Raw genomic sequence first — 20207 nt, 5'->3', positions numbered from 1 at the left:
TTAAATCCCTCATGACCAAATGAAAGACTACACCTGCAAAATAATGTGATAGACTTTGGTTGCTGTATCACTGTTGGATTTGTAGTTGCATGACATGACTTTGAAATAGCTTTAGAGACATCTCTAATTAAAATATTTCTTCCTAATTTTTTTTAATAATATACTGAATACACCATAGATTGATATATCCAATGTTGATTTCTGTGGAACAATATATAATACTGTTATTTGTTCGGACATTTCTCTGGGACTTGTATAGAATATAAACTTTTTTAATGGTATATTTTTTACAAATATCAGTTTTGGTACTAATGGTCATTATGGCTTTTTATGCATTTCACTCATCTCATGGTGATAACCTTATGCATTTTCATAAGTTAACCTAGAAAAAAGCTTGAAAACTGAGTCAAAGTCCTCTTCTTAAAGGAGTTCCTTGAAAGACTGATGCAAATACAGACAGTGTTGTCCTTTTGATGATTTATGTCAAGGATTTGCTGAAGTTCAGGAATGAGCTGTATGACTGAAAGATGTAAAGTTTAATGAAGGAGTGTGTATTGCAGGTAGGAGCATCAAGTATGAGAGTTTAGATGACAGTGCTTCTTGATAAATGTATTTTTATCTGTCACGGTAAAAGGCAAAAGAGGTTAATGCCTTTCACTTTGCTAATAAGTTTTCTTTATTAAATCTGTGACTTAAGTTAGATGTATGAGAAAATCAAGACAAAATTGTTTGTAATATTTTAACACATCAATTTTTTTTTCTTGATGTTTTAGTCTTTTTTTTTTACTTTAAATACAATCTTCTGTTTTAGGAAATTATAGAAGCATTCATCACACCCATAAGAACAACCCAGTCCTCAAGCTTTATTGGTGTTTAGCCAAAAGGGAAAAAAACTATTTCTGAGGTGGTAAAATGAATGTCTTTTCAATTACAGTAAAACATGGTTTTAGTATGCAGGAGGATATAACTCAACAATCCTTGTATTTTTCTTTGATGATCACAAAACTTTTGAGCATTCTCAGATTTCTTTACAGGGTTGACAAATAGCTCACAAGAGCTCATGACACAGCTAAAGCAATGTAATTTTTTTTTCTTTTTTTTTTTTTTTTTTTTTTTTTTTTTCCAGAAAGGCTGTGTATTTCTCTCCAGAAATATGCAAGAGGGAGACTCTACTTGGAGGAGTCTCCCTCTTGCACATTTGCTGCACAAGACAGACACTGAGAAGAACTCAATTCTTGTTGTGATCATTTGCAGTAATCCTCTAACACCTGACTTGGCCTGTCGTTTTTACATCTTCCATTGCATTCTGTTTTGAGAGAGAATCTCTAAACAATATTGCATTCAAACTCGTTGCCATATTATGTTGGAAATCAAATCTTACCTCTTACTATTAATTTCTAAAATCGGACTCAGTCTATCTCAAATATGAGGGAACAATCTAGTTTTCCATTAAAAACTCAAATGTGGTATTAAAATGTCTGCAAGATGCTAGGCATCAGAAAGTAATTGTCTTTAGATCAATATTCATAGTCACTAGCACTGAAAGGTTTAAAACTGCCTTCCCACACAGCATATTTTAGACTTAACAGGTACAATTATACTTTTGGAGGAGAATTTCAAGGGCTTTAGATTCCATCTCAAAAACAATAAAAGTATGGATCTTTATAAAGTACTGTTGTTCGTGGATATAGTTCAGCCATTTTTGCATGGTGTTTTTTGCAGATAAAGTTGCATTTTGTACACAGAAAAAATATGAAACAAATACAAAATAAAAAGAAGGCCATAGATAAGGGAAACAGACAGAAGAAGTAATAAGTAAAAGTAAAAGTAAAAACCCACTATCACTTGTGGGTTTTTTCTCCCAGATGTCATGAAGAAAGAATATGAATACATTTACTTTGCTTTTTAAAGTGAGGCTGCACAACAAATTCAGAGTATTAAGCCTGTAATTCTTAATCATATTGATGTGTTTTACTGTCATGTTTTAAATCTCCATCCTTTTGACTGATTTGTGCTTGAAATGTTACTTTAGGTCTTTCTAAATCATTAAAAATATATTTGCAAAATTGTTTCAGTGCCTCCCATCAGATTTTGTTATTTGTTTATTTTCTCCTTAGCTATTCGTGCTTTCTTTCTTGTAATTTTCATCCCACATATATTCGTATCATTGCCTATTCTTAGGGGAACTAGTGGAACTTTTCCCCCCATTTATTTTTTTAACTTAGAAGTCAAATAATCCAAACTTAAGTTACAATGACTTTATAAATTTAAATGCCAATTATTTTCTGTGTCTTCAATAATGTCAAAACCCAAACTGTGTACAGAATTTCACTCAGCCAGTAAAGTTGGAAAGAACCATTGAAAATCATGTATCCCACTTTCCTGCACAAGCAGGGCTCCCTAGAGCATGTTACCTAGGATCACATGATAGCAAAGATATTTTTCAAGCATGAGAACTCAGTGAAAAAAATTAATTACCTGAAATAACTTTTTTTAGTGAGTTAAAAAAGTAATTTGATGCAACACAGAGAAAAATCTGACATTTGATGTGTCCAAGTAAATGCTGTGAATTCCTAAGAGATAGAGTGATGAACAGGTAAACAAAAATGTTTTGCAAATCTGATTGGTACCTCTCAGCTGTTTCTCTAGGGATATTGTCAGCATAACTTACTGATAAGATACATCATTTTAGGATGATATTTATTCTCTTTTGAAAGCTGTAATTATTGAATCAACTAATAGGGTTTTTTTTCCTCATAGAGATCTGATTAGTTTCCTTATTTAAAAACTCAACCATTAGCTCAAAATAAGACACTGTTGAAAACCAAAATAGTTTTGATGAATTCCATTGATGGATGTTGATATAATCATCAAGAGTAATTTAATTAAATAGAAAACTGAAATCAATAAATTGAAGATTGCCAGAAGCGAAATAAATGGCTCGAGAAATTCTTTACTAAAAATTAATCACTAAAAATAACAAAATATATTTTGAGGTAGGAACAAAGATCACTCATTCATCCTGATTGAGTAGATTTATAATTATTTTCTTATTTTATAAGTACTTAATAGTGTGATGATATTCTAAAATTTTTATTGTACAGAAAACAGTGCATAAGATTTAAATTGTAATGAAAATATGTAATGGCTAAATACCAAACTGTGTACAGGAAAAATTAAGAATAGAATTTAATCTTATCTTTTTCACAACAATCATGTGCAACTGGAAGTTTGAATCTGTCAAAGTGCAGTCTCTAAGCTAGCCATGACCATAACCATAATTTTCATAAGTAATTTTCTTTTGAGTTAATGAAATGTATGGTGACTGACCTCTGTGCCAGTCCATCAACACTCTGAATTTACCATTAGGATAGATGCTTTGTGGATTATATGGTGTGCTATCAGTAAGGGAGACAGTATTAAGTTAACTGCTGACACAATTTCAAAATTTAAGCTAAAAATCAGAAAAAGAAAAAATAAGTCTTCTTGGTATTAAAATATCTAAAACATCCAATTTCACGTGTATCATTTTGATTGCAGACTTTGGCTTAAAAATTAGAATTATGAGTAAACAGTGGAAATTATATCAATAGAAAACATTTGAAGAACCCCTGCTCCAGATTCAAGCTTATGAAGAAATTCTGTTGCTCCTGGCGACTTGCCTCTTAAGTTCTGTTCTGCTGAAATTAGTATATTGTGCCACAAAAAAAAAAGATATTTTTTGAGATACTACAGCTTCATTATGGGGCAATTTATTGAGACTATATTAAGGGGACCTCAGGTCTATCATTAAACATTAATTAGAAATTGGTAAGAGCTACAAAAGAGAAAAATGTTAGAATACAAGCTGGAACTGAACAATTTTCCCCATGATATCCAGTATATTTTCCTGTTGTGTCACATCTTACTTTTTGCCTCTTCTAATTTCTATTTTGCATTCTGATATTTCTTATGTTAAAATTGAACTGTACTGGAAAATGCAGTTTGTGTGGCCTCTCATTCAGTACAGAATTGTTCAAAATTAATACGGGTGACAGTGTTTACTCAATAATAATACCCATAACCTGTTAAAAAAAAAAAAAAAAAAGCAGCAAAACAAAAAAATAACCAAACAAAAACACCCCAAAACCCAGCAAAATCCAAAATATCCACCAATTAGGAGAACAAATTCTTTCCTAAATAGCAGAAAGAATGAAAACAAACCAAGTGGTTATGATTCTACCAAATCTTACCATGTTAAGATGTCTTTTACAGTGTTTTGATGAGTCCATTCCATACGAGTTTTGCAGAATGAATCATCAAATGAGAATACTTGTCACTACAAGATTAAATAATTAATAAATAATTAATGTAATTAAATAATTCAATAATTAATACTTTGCATTAGATTCCTCTTCTGTTTATTTTAGAGGCTTCTGGAGAACACTCACTCTTCCTTTAAGTTCCCAATATATTAGTCATGGGACATCACTCAGCATTATTTACTTTACTACAGTATTTCGTGTAAAAGACTCAGAGAAAAAAAGGAAGCAATTTTAAGGTTGAAATTACAAAGAAATAAAAAAACTCCTACTAAATAGATTATTAGAATAGTAGAATTAATAATACCAAAACTTCATATTATCTTTTAGTCCCCCCAATGCTAATTATTCACATTCAGGTATTGGTTGCCATATCAAGATATTTTCACTAGCACCATAATGCAGGCAAACACTTTTATTGAATACATGTGACACAGAAGACATTAAAAGCAGGGTTTTTAAATGAATACAGCTTGTATTAATTCTTCTGTATGAAATATATTCCAGTTTTAGTTTTGTCTAGTTCAAATTCTCTTGCATGAATTACCTGAATGATTCGAGTTTGGGAAGAAAAATACCAAAAAAATCCTAAAAACCGGAAGGACAGAGGTCACTTCAACATAATCTTTGTCCAAAATGGTTTGTCTATTACTAGTCACTGGCATTAGTGAGCTGGTAAATCTTTCACAAGTATACAAATGGATTGATATTATGGTAGTAATTTGGGGAGTTTATAAAGTACGAGGTTCTCTGATGAGGATTGCAAATTGGCTTGCTAAAAACAAAATTGTTTTAATGACTTCATAGTCATTAACAAGATTCCACATAATGTTAGGGGAGGAATGATTTCCCATAATCTGTCAGAAAGAAACAGTAATAGAGATTCTGTTACAGAAGCAATGCCAACTACTAAATTAAAGAATAAGACCAAGATTGACTCCTAAAAACATTAAAAAGGATTTTTTTTTTTTTTTTTTCAATGTCAAAAAGAAGAGACTCTAGTACATCACTCAGAATAGGGACTAAATTAAAAAATCCCAGCACTTTGTTCTTAAGGCACTGTTCTATAAAGATGCAGCATAAGGACATTGAACGCGAAGTTTTGATCAAAATGAGGAGTGCCTAGCCACAAAATCCATTAAGAAGCTGATGGGGCCATTTAGGAGACTCTTGTTTGGTAGAATAACAAAATTATGGAAAGTATTAGTTTTCAACAGCTTCCTCTGTTTTCAAACAGAAAGGTAATAGCTGTAAAAATATATAGCTAAGTAGTGGTGGAACTCTCTTGTGTAAGAAGTATTAGCTCCACAGTAATCACTGAACATTTTGAACATGCTATTTTTGAACATTATTGGTTTATATTTGAAATAAAATGTCTTTCCTGGAAAAAGGAAAGTTATTCCAGGAAAATTCCAAACAGTGTATCATAGATCATTTCCTTGGGTAGGAGAATATTTTTTAAGAATGAGCAAAAATTGTTAAGTAAATACCTTGTGTGATGTCTATTAGTTGGTCTTTCATGAACTTTCTCTTCTAACTTCAACCCATAAAATTATTGTAGTTGGTAATTTGAAAACTCAATTGTTATAATACTTTTAAATATGCATATTTATGCTATAGAAACAAGTTCTGTTTCCATTTTTATTGTCTACACATGACACAATAAGTTACATGACTCAAAATGCAAGATTTCCAATACTGTTGGGAGTAAAGCAATATCATAATCACTGTATGTCCTTGGAACAAGATAGTATAGTGTGTTTTACAACACAACATTTGGAATTGCAAGAGGTATTTAAGACAGTGATAATTGAATTAGTCTGGCATGATACATTCTCTGTAACTTTTCAGAAGACCTCAAGACTATATCAGAGGCAGAAATAGTTTCTTAGTTATAAGTGTCTGAGCAACTGACAGTTTTTCTCCTAGTTTATTTCAATTTTTTGGATTGTCACATATTTTCACTATATCCAGGATGTGGAAGAAAACCATCCATAGGAAAATAGTAGGACTGTAATCCATCTATTCTTTTTCTAAATAAAATTCTGGAGCTGTTGATTTCCATTTTTAACTATTTGTCTTGGCTACTCTTTAGATATTTTAAGCATACACTGAATGAAAACCATCCCAGAGAACATCTTTCCTTGTAAATATAAATACCCATATGTTGCAAAAATTGTGCATACCCCTGTTTAGAATATGGATGAGTTTTTAAATCTCAAATATTTTTTTTTTCTGAATTTGCTACTATCAAGTTTTTTGTATACTACAATCTGTCTGCCTTGGGCAAAGCAGAGAAGAGGAGACTATATCCAACACTTATTAGTTTCTTCCATCTCTGCCTGGGAAATAAACAGGTCCAGTTGTTGACACACAGACCACTAAACCTGGCAAATTATTAAAGAGAAAAAGGAGAGAAGTGCAGAAGTGCTAATTATAAAAATCTATAAGCAGACAGAGGAAAAAAACCCCAAAAAACCTGATTTAAAACTCACAACATTGGCACAAGATCATGGAAAAATATCTGAACAAGTTCAATTAACTTGACACTGCATCTACCTTTAAAAAGAAACTCAAGGAATCAGGCTGGCAGACATTTTAAAATAAAATTTCTAGCTGTTGAAAGCAAACATATATTTATCGTATTTAATCACAGATCTTCAGTTTCAGCAGAAGGAAATGTTGATTACACATTTTATGTGGGTAGAATGATAAAGATTTTTTAATAGCTGCATTTCCAGTAATTTTTTTTAGAAACAAAAATATTGATTTTGCTGTCAAACAAGAAGGTTTGGATATAGCACCTAGTTGAGGAGGTAAATTAGAAAACCTGTACAGAGCCATATAACCAGACTATAACAGTCATTACATCAAAGGACAACACTGAAATATACAGAGAAAGACACTCAACAGCTTTTAAAAGTTTTTCAGTCATCATGAAGAATTTTTTTTTATGTGATAGATTTAGTTGAAGGAAAAATATATGGAAAGCATGATCAGAAGGAATGCAAATAGGTGTTTTAAAACTCAGGTGTTTAAAAATATATATTTTTTTTTATTATTATTTACTTAATATCTAAAATACTTGAATGCATCCTGATGGGACAAGAAAGATGGTGGCAGGGATGGAAGGAATGTTATGTGGAGAGTGGCTAGGGATTTGGGGTTGGTCTTGTTCAGAGACAAGGACACTGGGGAACAATCTGGTTGACTCTACAGCTTCCTGAGGAGAGGAAGCAGAGAGAGAGATGCTGAGCTCTTCTCCTTGGTATCCAGTGATAGGACACATAAAAGTGGCACATAGCTGCATCATAGGAAGTTCAGACTGCACATTAGGAAGCATTTCTTTGTCAAGAAGGTGGTCCAACTCCAGAACAGACTTCCTAGAGTGGTGTTAAATGCCCCAAAACTGTCTGTGTTTAAGATGAATTTGGATAATGCCCTTAAAAAACACATTTATCTTTTGATCAGGTAGATGGGTGAGATGATCATTATGGGTCCTTTCCCATGGAATTATTATATCCTATCCTATCCTATCCTATCCTATCCTATCCTATCCTATCCTATCCTATCCTATCCTATCCTATCCTATTCCATTCCATTCCATTCCATTCCATTCCATTCCATTCCATTCCATTCCATTCCATTCCATTCCATTCCATTTTTTAAAAAATATTAGGAGAAAACTCCCCCAAATTAAACACCTCCAGTTTAGCAATAACCTCATATTGAATCCCAGAAGTGAACCAGTTTTAAGTTATGGTAGTATTATTTGTGTCAGTTTTATGTAAGAGAAATAAATAAGCAGCAATTTCAAACTGAAAATTTCTTGACAGCTAGATATGTGTCAGGGAGCCGCAGAAACAGGGTTGTTTCAAAAGGAAAGGCAGTCTAGGATCCAGGGTGAAGTTTAGCCAGTGATGCCCTGAACCATGGTGTAGAGCTGCAGCACAAGCAGAGTGAGGGCAAGCAAGGTTGTAACAGCAAGAGGCTACCAAAACCAGCACAGAAACCATCAGCCTAAGCAAGGTGAGGAGTCTGGTTCCAGTCATTCCAACCTGCCCAGCATGAGCAGGAAAGACATCTGAGCACAGGTACAATTAAAGCACAGCTCAGGCAAAGACTAGCGGTATGGAATTGTGTAGCAATAGTGCTCTTCACCCCTGTGAAGAAAAAGGGAAGGGATCCCAGGAAAAGGTGGTGAGGACCATTACAATCTACCAGGATACTCAGGATCCTAACACCACCTCAGTTAATGTTCTCCTTTATTGAAAGAATGATAGAATGAGTAGATTAATTTGTTTGACAATGCTTTGAGGTGTTTTTATAATGCTTCTTTTTCTCAAATTTCTACCACAATAGAGAAATCTAATTTGCAAAATCATACAAATAAAACTGATCTTCCTCATCTTTTCAGCACCTTCCTGTCACACTCATTTGTAGTGTGTTTTAGTAGCTTGATGGTAGAAATATTTAGGCAGAAATAAATAAGCTCAGAATCAACCAGAAAGCAAATTTTTTAGTACATTCTTATCTCACCACCCTAAGAGCAGAAGAAGTATATCCCCACTAACCTTTCTTTAACTAATTCCATAACATCAGGTATATATCAAAGGTATTTTCTTTGTGTCAGAATGTTTTGTTCTGACAAAATGAGGACAAGGACAGTTGAGATGATCTGAATAAATAGGTTACACCAGAAACTGGAAATGAATGCAATGTTTTTGATTTGTTTTCATTAAAAAATTTCTTAAGATTTATGTCTTTGACATTGAGAGAAAAATAACAGGTGTTTCTCCAGAAGGTATAATCCATTGCTTAAAATTAACAGCAAAACCTTTCTTCCAAGATTGAGACAATTGAGCTACATCCTGGAATTGAATGCAAAATGTCTGAGATCTTTATTTAGTTTTTCTTCAGTATCTGCAAAAATTTGAAACAGATAAAACATTTCTGTATGCATTCATGACATGCTGAGTGTGATATTTTCATCAGCCTACACTGCAAAGTATTTTTGGGGTAAAAAAACCCTGGTCATTATAACCCTTTGCTTTCTCAGTTAGGTGGTTTTAAAATCACTAACACATTGTAGTTTTGAAGCCTGTCTGAGTCTCAGACAAGCTGCAGCATATCTGGGGGTTTTTAAGTTTTTTGGGGGGCTCTTATTGTGGGGTGGGGTTTATTTTTAAGGAGGGTTAGTTGTTTTTTTTTGGGGGGGGGGTGTTCATTTTTGGATATTTAAGTTTGGTTTAGTTTGGGTTATTTTCATACATATACATGAAACCATGAGGCTTAATTCTTGTAGAGAGAAACAGATGTTCCTCAAAACTTAAAAAGTTACCTAAAAGAGTGTCCTGAATTATAGAAAATTTGTCCATCCATTGAAACTATCAAATTGATGATGAGTTTTCATCCTCCTGCTGAGATAAAAGTGTTTTTTTCTTTATGTATCACCTCAGCTACTGAGAGCGAATCCATTCTCTCAGAATCTTTTCTTGGAAACAGTTGCAGTACAGGAATTTCTAAACTTAGCTTTAGTACCCTGTGAGCAGCAGTGGTGTCTGGTGCAACACCTGTTGTAAGAGGAGAAGTTTCTATCCAGCTCCTTGGCCACCCAGGTATCATGTGTGTACAGCTAAATTTTATTTCTGTTCTCACCACTTAAAACATAAGGCTCATGCTTTGTTACCCAGACATCTGACATAAGTGTCTGAACTATAACATAGTAATTACAAATTGCCATATTCTCCAAAGTGCTGGCTATTTTTGAAGCAAAGGTGCAAATTGTCTTGATGGTTCAGGGCAAGTAAGACTAATGCTCTCTAGAAGGTTTGTGGTTTTTTCCTCTTTTTTTTTTTTTACTCTAGAAAATCCAAAGACAAATTTAATAGGAATCCTCACACCTGTATCAGCTGACTTCAGGAACTGCAGTGTAGACTCCAGACACAATCCATCCTTTGCCACATATTTTAATCTCACAAATCTCATATCAAAATCTCTTGTTAACCAGGTACAACCTAGAACCCTCACTTTTTTTCCAATTGTCACCACAGAAAGTTCTTTCTCCTATTTAATTCTATTGATAAGCAGTCAGATGGATATGCAGCTTTTAGATTAATTGATGGGCTTCACAATCCTGATGTGTCTAGAACAGAGACTCCTTCTTAACGCAGCAATTACTTCATGGCCAAGTAACCTGACCGTAAAAACATTTTCACCAGAAAGCTATTAAGTCAAAACTTTTTCTGAAATCATTTTATGCTTCACTGGCAGCGGTTCAGTCTAGACATAATCAAACCAACTTTAAATGAATTCTCTCAGGCATAGACAGTAGTCTAATTTCACGAGCAGAGCAAGTTGCACAACCCACTAGAGAAATACAACTGCCTCTGCTGAAATACATGTTACCAGCACTAGACTAAAGCTGCTAACTGAACTAAGCACTTACTCAGCTGGAAATGGAGAGGAGATGACATCACTGTTAGTGTTCCATATCAGAAAAAAAAAAAAAAAAAAGGGGTGGAGGGTTGTCATGTCACATATGTATTTTGATCAAGTTCTCTAAACTGCATAAGAATTACTGTAGTTTCAAATTCTACTGAGGAAGTTTAGAAACTGTCTGAGACACAGTGGATTTTTTTGAAAAAGACTGGAATTGATGGTCCAGTATCAGTCTAACTGATCTGTGCAATATACAGATTGTGTGGCTGAAGGTCCATATCTTACTGGTTAAAAATACGTTTTTTTCCTCTTGCAATGCAAAAGTCTTTAGCCTAATGCTCTTGCTTCAAGGAGTTGTGCTTTCTCATTCAGTTGGGAATGGGGAAAACAATCCCCATGGTTTTGCTTTCCTGGAAATATTAAAAGTTAGAAGGAAAGGAACATTTCTATCTATCATTTCTATCTTTTGACTAGTAAGTAAGGGAAAATATAACCACAAAGACAGATTTATTTGCATAATTGAATTGAAAAAGTGACAGTCTAGGAATTGTCATGATGATGTGTTCTCTCAACTTTGACTATGTTGTGAAAAACAAGTGAAAAAGTAGGAAAAAACTTCCACAGTGCAAGTGATGATACTTGAAATCTTTTAATGTATTCCTGGTTTACCTGCAGTAGTGGGAATCCTCTGCTGAAGTTACACAAATGAGCAATACCTGTTCCTTTAAGGAATGCAGCAATAGGAATGAGCTTAAGCTTTAAATTAATCTTGGATTGCTCTAAGCCAATTCAGTCGTGAAGCTTCTTGTCATGATGAGAATTTACTTGTAAACAAACTGGGAACTATCTTGCTGAAATCCGTTCCAACAGTTTCTTGCTCAATGTTACTGAAAACCTGAAGGACATTTATAGAAGATTAAGTCAGAAATTATTGATCTTTAAATGAATATTATACCTAATCTCACTGTGACATCATTATCTATGATCTCAGAATATTCAGATTGTATTTCTAAACTACATTGTATCTACATCAAAGAGATGGTACTAAATGATGCTACTGGTATCAGTTGATGTGTGAAATTTGGTGATATATAACACCTAATTAACTAAAGATCCTATTCCTAATACTAATTTTACTAAATAAAAAACTTTTTCTTTTGGACTATGTGTTTGCATATGTATGAAAGCAGACCATGAATGCAATGAAAGGAATGTATGGTTTTACAGGATAGTGTAGCTTTCATCTCCTTTGTTTTTAGAAGAGAAATAAAAATGCTAGGGGGAAAAAAGAGCAAGCAAAGGAGAGAGAGAGTGTATGAGAGATGAGTTTGGAATTGAAAATGGCTGTTTAAAATAAATCTCAACAGAAGAATTGTCTTGTATTTCTGCATTCCATTAAGAAAAAAAAATAATTAGAGTAAATTATAAAACCTGATATGATGGCTTTTGTTGCAAAATATTTATTTATATAACATTTTAACATTTTAAGTAATGAAGTACAGTGAGAAATAAATGTTAATTTAAATTATACCTAAACCAACATAATATAATTGGTGATCAGGAAACTGTGGACATTGAATTACACATACCAAGACAATCACTTTTTCCCTGCTGAAAACTGGGCATGAAACTTTGAACAAGAAATACTATCTAAATTCAAAATTCATTCTCTTAAGTTTTTTTCCACAATCTATTACTAAGAAATAATGCAGCTGTCAAAAAGGTGGGGCCTGCTCCATTATTTTCAACTTAAACCCCCAGAAGAAACAGCTTAATTACCTGTAAAGGCATATGAGAGACTCTTGTAGCTCCTGAGAATAGAGAATTTAGAGTAGGTCTAATCCAAAATTCTCCTGTAATCAGGACCATGCTGAGTGAGCATTTTGGTTTATCCAAATCTCTCAAAATAATTTCTCTCTTCTGAGGGAGAGAAGAAGCTGGAAATGAATTACCTCTGTCTAAGCTGTTTCAATTTTTCCTAAGTGTATAAGTTCACACTTCCATTTATTTCTATAATGTAGATTTCATGCACAATTTTCCCTATAAAAAATATATTTTTTTCTGCTGAAAGACACTATGGCAGGAAATTTTCAGCCACTTTTATCTGCAGTACACTACTTAGTGTACTACTGATTGATTTTTACTCTGTTCTGCTTGAGAAATCTGACTAGTTTAAGACTAAAGAATCTTGAGTAGAAAGAATATCTGAGTGATAATGCAACCACAACATATACTGGTTGCTGCCTACACCAGTAATAGTGGAGGTTAGTCCTGGGTAAAACTAGAGTTCTGCAAAAGAACATGCAGCTGAGGCATGTTCTTCTTCAAAGAATAAGGTACTGACTGAAATAAGATTATACCACAACAGGCCTAGTACTTGTTATTCAGAGCATATTTTTTCATCAGTAAGCTTGTGCATGTAAATATGTGGCTATAATATGGTAGCAGTGTGCATTACTAAAAGGTAGGGAGAATCCTCTTTTTCTGCTCTTATGGGGTTAATTGTGTTTTGAGGGGGGTTTTTTTAAGATAATAGCTAATTTATATTTAATTTTCCTTTGATTTTTACCATCTATGTACTTTTATTTGACTTAAGAAACTTTATACTATCAAATTTTTTAAACAATCTTTCCTTATTTTTGTTTCCAATCTTTCCTTTATTCATATCACTCGTGTCAATCCCATGAAAAACACACCAACTTTTACTGTCAGGAGGATTTTTTTAATAATTTGACTATTCTCTGTGTATCCATTTTTGATAGAAAATTGAACATGGACTTATATGACTAAGTACCAAAATTAGATTATACAATTGACATAGTGAAAGTAGTTATCTCCTCCTAGCTATCACTTTAGTCATCTCCTTTGAAATCTCAAGAGATGCTCAGGTCTTTCACTGCTCAGCTGACAATATCTATGCAAAGAACTGTTTCTTCTAGTTCTGCATTTTTACACTGTCTCAAACACTGGAGCTATTTTGTTTCACTTAAGGAATTAACCATCAAAATACCAGTCACATAAAATAACCAAATTTATCCTCACCTTTGGCTTAAAATACTGCTGCCTTTGGTGACATTAGCTCAAGCAATCCATAAATAGCTTTTAGCACCATCTAGCTACTCCCAATGTAACATACTTCACCAAAGTTTCATAATTTCCTTTCGGGAATGTTTTGAGTTGCTTTCTACAAACCTCACGTCTGTTTTTAGCTCTCGATATGAAATGAATCTCATGCACAAAGGCAGAAAACTTTCTCTGATGTGGCTCCAGACTCATTTAATATGTGATAAATTAATAGAAAGCAGTCTGGAAGGGCATAAGTAAGGGTATCACACAGGGTTTGTTCTGTGCAGTAGGTACCCTGTGGTGGGTGCTGCAACGTCCTTGGAGCACTGGTTGTTCAGGCTGCCATTTCTATCTGCAGTTGATGTCAGTGTGACAGTCCCTTTAATATGAAATGGATTCTCAGCTTCATTCTGATAGTTATACAGTATGATAAATTTTTTAATTACAGTCATGGAAATTTAAAAAGCATCATATGTGAAATTGTATTAAAAGTGTTGTCTACATCCCATAGCAATAGAAAACAACAAGAGAAAAGAAGTTCTCTTTTTTAAGCATTGAGCAAACCAAAAATAAATATTTTCTTCAAATATAACTGCATTTCCCCTTCCTTTCAACTCACTCAAATATCTTTACAGTGTCTTGAATTTCCTAACATATTCTAGTTCAACCCTCTACATCAGAGACTGGCAATAGTTTTCTTCTTCCAAGGTAAAAACCCCACTGTATTTGCTGAAATTGACTCCAAATCATGCTTTCATTTTGATTAAAATACATTAAATTATAGAAAAAAACCCCAAAACATGATGTTATACTAATGTAACCAGATACTTTTATTCCATTCACCAGGATTCACACAGAAAAGTAGAATTCAGAAAAAGGACAAAACTTAAAATATTACACAGTTTCAAAATTTAATGAATTTTTCCCAGCAAAATTATTTATATACTCAAAAATGTAGGATTTTTTTTAGTTATTTAAGGTATGTTTTAAACTATTTAATAGTGCTTAAAATGTTTCAACTTGCTTCTCTTGGAAAAAGGAGAAAATCTAAATTAAATTATTTTTGAGCTATTAGTAGCTCACTTTGATAGGAATCTCACTTTTGAATAACATTCTTAAACAGTCAAGATTAATACAATTTATATATATATATATATATATATATATATATATATATATATATATATATATATAAATTGGCTTGGTGTTTTCCAGTGTTAAGTTGTTCTCAAAGGAGTTGGATGAGGTTTTCTGTTTTCTTTTAAATATACATTTCTTTCTCCGTTTCACTTAGAAATATTTCACTACTTCACTTAGAGCCACAAGTCTACAGCTACTGACTTCTTTCTATACCTTAGCTGAATTAAGGCTGACATTAATTTCCAGAAACGAGGAATTTGCTTACGTTCAGTAAGTGTAAGGAAGTGCCTTCCCCACCTAGCAGGCTTCACCTGCAAGACATCAAATGCCACCACAGAGAACTCTAGCAATCTCTAGTATTCTAGTTGCTTTGGACTGGTCAGCCTAACATGGAGGAAAAACAATCTGCTGTCTCCATATCTACTTTTCCCATTACAGGGATCATTTTCTCCCAGTGGGAGAAATTAATTTCATAATTCAATTCATTAAGATGCATTAACTAATTGTCTCCATTCTCTTGTAGTTAATTAAACTAAATTAAGTCAATTATACTTTTCTATCTTTGTCTTTTGCCTAATCTGAGTCTGAAAAAGTGAACCGTAGTTGGAAAATAGAAAAGAGAAAGAATTCCCTACAGGAAAAGCAGAGGCCCTAATACCACAATGTGAAGACAGTTTAAAGAGGAAATGAGGGAAAATAATTTTAGTTTCATTTACTTATGATAAAAACATTTGACCAGTGTCTGTTGTGGGGATCCTTTTTGTTTAGTTGGCTGCGTGATTTTTTTCTTCATAATATAGTGACATTTTTCCAAGAAATAGACATTGATGTTCACTTCATTTTGGATTTTGATATAAGGCAGCCATGGCATAAAGGTGCAAAGACACAGCATTCATTTTAGTAGCTAAAATTTAGAAGTCAAATAATCACTGGACTCCTGTTGAAATAGGAAACAAACAAGCAAACAAAACCCAAAGCTTTTCATACATTTCTTAAAGAATGGCCAATATTGCATTTTCAGATTTGATTAGTTACTGGGAAATAATAAAATTAATCCTTTAAGTTAATCGTATAATTCCACTGTCCCTTTTTTTTTTTTTTTTTTTTTTTAATTACTCCTTACTCTTCATTTGATTGCGTTATTTTTCTGCCACTATGCAGATGTCAGAAAAGTAAATTTGGGAAGGTGCTCATGACAATAGAATTGAATGTTTCCAGGAGTAGTAATACCCCAGGTAAAAACAAAAAAGTGTTTCTGATTTGCGGGCACCACTGACGATGGAAATATAAATTAGAAAACCTTCTTTTGCAGCTTTATGATCTTTCTTCTTTTAAACTATGGTTATTCACACAAACATTTAAAAGGAGCAACACTTCAGATTAATCAAATTAGTCCACAGATGGCCTGTGAATTCTGTGTTTATTTTTCCTTGGTTCCACCATACAGCAAGAGAAGACCAAAGACCTAGCAGTGTCAACATAAGAAACACTTTCTATTACACATTTGAATAAAATTATCTCATTTTCAGAGCAATTTGCAGTCTGTAGAATTTAATCTGGTCATGACACAGTTTCAGAATTTCACAGGCATTTACAATTTTCTTCTTTACTAGCATTCTGACACTTCTTCATGGCCTGCAAAATGGAAAATCAGCCTTCTCTGTCTTGAAGCTGTACCTTTTGGATGAGGCATAATAGTCACCAACTAAAGCATTTCTTATCCCTTCCACACACGCCACTTGGAATCAGCTGTCAAAATGTACTTGTGAAGAGGATCATTGTCACTGAAGAGGTGATATGGGTTAGGGATTCCAGAATGCTGATTTAGGCAGGTCTCTCCTTTTTTTTTTTTTCACTTTTTTCATGTTGCTTGTCTTTAGTTTTTCTCCTAACATAGAACTGCTTTCTTTATATGGATGATACTTTATTTCAGTTCTTCTAAAGGTGCTTTGCTACAAGAGTTATTACTTTGCTATCTATCTATCTATCTATCTATCTATCTATCTATCTATCTATCTATCTATCTATCTATCTCTCCATCTAGATCTACCATAGACCTTACCATAATACAATTTTTTTCAACATATTTCTAGACTCAAGTTTCTAAAAGTGCTTTTAATCTACTAAAAGAGTCTCAGAAACTTTTCAATTATTTCCCTTTTTTCACTGTCCCTCTAATTTGCCTAAGATGACCTCATTAAACCTGGGACATGAAAGGCTTAATGACTAAATTAATTAGGAAATATTCATTTGTTACAATAAAATCTAAAAGAATATATTTTTTACATAATTTCCATTTTGATCCTTATCCTGTTTCTTTCACCTAAAACATCCAGAAGATCAATCTCCAGAACATGTCAGGTAGCTAAGAAAGAATGAACTTGTATCCATAACAGGATAAAAAATGTGCTTCACTCTTCTATCAGACAGATATTACTGCACTAAACACTAATCAAAGATTTCTACTTCTTAATTTAAGGAAATTGTATTTGTCTGGTGCTGTATGTAGACAGAAAAGGTCTACCTACCAGTATTTTTAAATTTCCTTTTGGCTTATAAGGACATTGTCCATTAATTAGAATATATCTTCAAGAGGGAATATAGGTGGTTTTGGTGTATTTCTGTATCTTCCCTCTTCAAACATTTCGTTACTTTTCCGTATATGAGTTATCCTGTCACAAAACACTCCAGAATTTATCCTATATTTGCTAAAAACAGCAATAACTGACCAGTCTCATCACTGATTGTAACACAGATGTCCCTATGCTAGAGAGAGCAAGCTAAAATCAAAGGATGGTGAGACTAACTTGTGTTTATCAAAGTACACAGTATGTTACAGTAGCTGCATTGCTAGCTGGTGTGTCAAGATAAGGTTATTCCCTGGGATAAGATAGCTGCTGTGATCTTGAAACATTGATTTGAATAAGAAATGTAGCATTTCTCATTCAGTGGTATTGTGTATTGAAACCTTCTGAAAGGCAGTAACAGTGTGTGAAAAATAATAGCTCCAGGCTGTCTTTGCTTCTGCATCTGGGACTCCTTCTGACTGTAATTTTAATTTTACTTTACATCAGAGAGCTGGAATAACCTTTTATTCAGGCAGAAGGTTCCTCTGTAGGTGCACTCTGTGTTCCAGTACTCCAAAAGATATGTTCAATTTGTAAAATAAATTTTTTTTGAACAGCACACAAGCTTACCAGGGATGTTGTTTGTAAAAGCAAGCTGCAAACAATTCATAGGCCCACAAGATATCTGATTCCATCCAGATCTTAACACTTCTTTCCTCTCTTTTAAACAAATGCAGATGCAGAAGTTCACATTGTCTTTAAGTGGTACTTTCAGACCTCAAGTGTCTTATTTTCTACAAGATAGTTCTACTTCTCAGAGAAATGTGACTAAAGAGATGAGAAAATCTGAAAATTAATCTTGGCTCTAGCCATGACTACATCATAATTTCATAGATAGGGTATTTGAGGAGAGCAAAAATTAGAGAGTATATAGATAAATGAACAAGAGTAATTATTTGCTGACCTTGCTACACTAATAATATAGATAGAAACTTCATAAATAACAGTTTTAGAGATGGCATGGATATAAAATTCTCATTAACAGGTAAGAATCTCAAATACTGGGCAAAACCAAAATTAAGCTCTTGATTTACATGCTTTATTTTATGAGTATTTTATTTGTCATTACCTATGTCTTTCTGAATACAAGTAAGACTAATAACTTTCCTTGAGCAATATCTGAGGTAGAAGGTATCAGCTTGCAAAGAATATCTTTGGGATATCACTGCTCTGTAAAACCCATTCTTGAATTTTTCATTTGGTGGCAAAACACTTGAGGCTTATTCCTCTTTCCAGAACCTTCAATTCGCTCCACAAAACTCATAATATTAAAACTAGATGTGTGTAGCAAGGCGTTTATGATCAAGGTCTTTCTATAGTTAACTGCAGAGTGAAGAACATCCAGGAGTTTACTGAATGAAATAAATGTGAATTTTTTATTTTCCACTTTGTTTTTCCTCTTCTTCCCTCCCTCACCACAACCCCCTGAAATTTTTTCTTTTCTCTTTCAGCTTTTTTTTTTCTTTTTTTTTTTTTCTTTTTTCTTTTTTCTTTCTATTTTCATCTGTCTATTTTCTGTTTAGAAATACAATAAAAAACATATCCAAATGTTCTTCTGTCAGTCAGACAGAGGAGCAAGTGATAGATTGAAATTCTATAAAAGAAGAAGAAAAATCTGTGATTGCAAACTACTAAGTATATTATATAAAGTTAAATAAACGAAAAAGTTAATAAACTAAAAAAGACAGTGATTTCAATGGCATAAATATATACACACAATTTGAAGTAGCTCAGTTTCAGAGAGAAACTTCATTTAATAATCTTTACATTCTTCAGTGTTCTATTGGGGTTTGGATTTTTTATTTAGTTTTGTTTTATTTTGGTTTGGTTTGGTGTGTGTTTGTGGTTTTGTTTTTGTTTTTGCTTTTGATTTTGTGTTGGTTTTGGTTTTGTTTTTGGTTTTTGGTTTTTTTCCTGGGAAAGGGCACTGGAGGGTAGATTGAAAAATGTTAGAAATACAAATATTAAGGAAAAAACCCCACCCCCCCAAAAAAAAAATAAAAAACAATAACCAAATAATAACCAAAAAACCAACCAAACCTCCAAAAACTAAACCAAATCTAAAAAAACCAAAAAAATCCCACCCAAAACCAAAAACAAACATACCCCCAAACCAACAAACCACAAATGTTACTTATTCCTTATTTCTGTACATCTACGAAATATGGAAGCCTTACAGGTCTTTAGTTCAACGTTACATCTCACTGAAACATGAATTATATTTCTAAACACTATATACCTGGAAAGAAAAGAGCAATGAAACCAGAACAATGGACTGTTTTACCCACCATTCTTGATATCACAGTTGAAATGTCCTTGGAGAGTAATAGACATTCTTTTTGATTACTGTGATGTTTTTATCCTGCTCTATGACCAAATCATATAATGAACTGCAAGCTAAAGCACAGGTTCAGGTGTTTATTAGTCTGCATCTCAAAACTGCAAATAGACTTCTGCTGTAGTGTTTTGTGAGAGATCCTAAAAGAAGATATTGTCAGAGCAACCATGAATAGGAATGAATATACTGTGTTCTGGTTCTTGGTTTTGTCAATAAAGAAAAACTAGAAGGAGCTTTCTGAATTTTGTAAACCCCATGAAATCTGCTCTGCTTACTGAAGTCATTGACTGTATC

Source organism: Erithacus rubecula, assembly GCF_903797595.1.
Source record: "Erithacus rubecula genome assembly, chromosome: 2".
NCBI classification, from domain to species: domain Eukaryota; kingdom Metazoa; phylum Chordata; class Aves; order Passeriformes; family Muscicapidae; genus Erithacus; species Erithacus rubecula.
This window is presented reverse-complemented; position numbering follows the sequence as displayed.